Source organism: Halyomorpha halys, unplaced genomic scaffold, assembly GCF_000696795.3.
Source record: "Halyomorpha halys isolate HHAL.00 unplaced genomic scaffold, Hhal_1.1 Scaffold951.1, whole genome shotgun sequence".
Taxonomy (NCBI): domain Eukaryota; kingdom Metazoa; phylum Arthropoda; class Insecta; order Hemiptera; family Pentatomidae; genus Halyomorpha; species Halyomorpha halys.
Genome location: NW_027105613.1, coordinates 125,371 through 126,556, shown reverse-complemented (window position 1 = coordinate 126,556; position 1,186 = coordinate 125,371). Strand labels below are relative to the sequence as shown.

The window sequence follows — 1,186 nt, the reverse complement described above, 5'->3', positions numbered from 1 at the left end:
TTTGGATATACTGGAATTATATATTATGCCTTACATTTCGCCCCACTTTGCAGGTCTTCCTCAGGGCTAAAAAATATTCAAACAACTAAAATAATATAACAAGTTTATTTTAATATATTTTTAGGACATATTGGAATTATTTATTAATAATATCTATTTGCGTAGTAATGTATTTGTTAACCGCCATTTCCCCCACTTCCCTATCTTGTTGTTACCTTGCATCCACCTTCAAATCGTTCTCGTGCCTTCTTCCATTCATAAAGGTGGTTTGTTCATTATTTTACGTCCTTAATGTTTACTTTCTTACTTGTTTACTTTTTATTTTCTGTTTTAATTATTATTATTTGAGTTTTCATTAGTTGTTTAACTGCCTCAATACCTTTTTTTTAGACTCTAATTATTATTTTATTTAATTTACTTTAGTCAATTTTATACAAATTTTAATATTTTTTAAATCATTAATACTTCAGTTTACTTTTATTTTTGTTAACTATTATCTTACTTTGTTATTATTTTTATCATTTGAGTTTTCATTAATTGTTTAACTGCCTAAATACCTTTTTTTAGACTCTAATTATTATTTTATTTAATTTACGTTAGTCAATTTTATACAAATTTTAATATTTTTTAAATCATTCATACTTCAGTTTACTTTTATTTTTGTTATCTATTCTCTTACTTTGTTATTATTTGAGTTTTCATTAGTTGTTTAACTGCCTCAATACCTTTTTTTTAGACTCTAATTATTATTTTATTTAATTTACTTTAGTCAATTTATACAAATTTCAATATTTTTTAAATCATTCATACTTCAGTTTACTTTTATTTTTGTTATCTATTCTCTTACTTTGTTATTTTTTTTATTATTTGAGTTTTCATTAATTGTTTAACTGCCTTAATACCTTTTTTTTAGACTCTAATTATTATTTTATTTTATTTACTTTAGTCAATTTTATACAAATTTTAATATTTTTTAAATCATTTATACTTCAGTTTACTTTTATTTTTGTTATCTATTCTCTTACTTTGTTATTATTTTTATTATTTTAGTTGTTTTTATCTTTTTAGCCCTTATGAAGTACTCCAAAGTAAGACGAAACGTAGGCTCAATTACTATTTGAGTTGCTTTGACTGGACCCAGATCATCTTCATTTTATAAAACATCTAAATATCTTTAAAAATGAGA

The 1,186-nt window shown here is 22.3% G+C and overlaps 1 protein-coding gene across 1 annotated transcript in view; it reads left to right on the top strand.

Annotated features, from left to right (window-relative positions):
- Positions 1 to 1,186, top strand: part of LOC136797047 (sialin-like) — a gene marked incomplete at its 5' end in the record, with an annotated part of 18,438 nt that overhangs the window by 1,144 nt on the left and 16,108 nt on the right.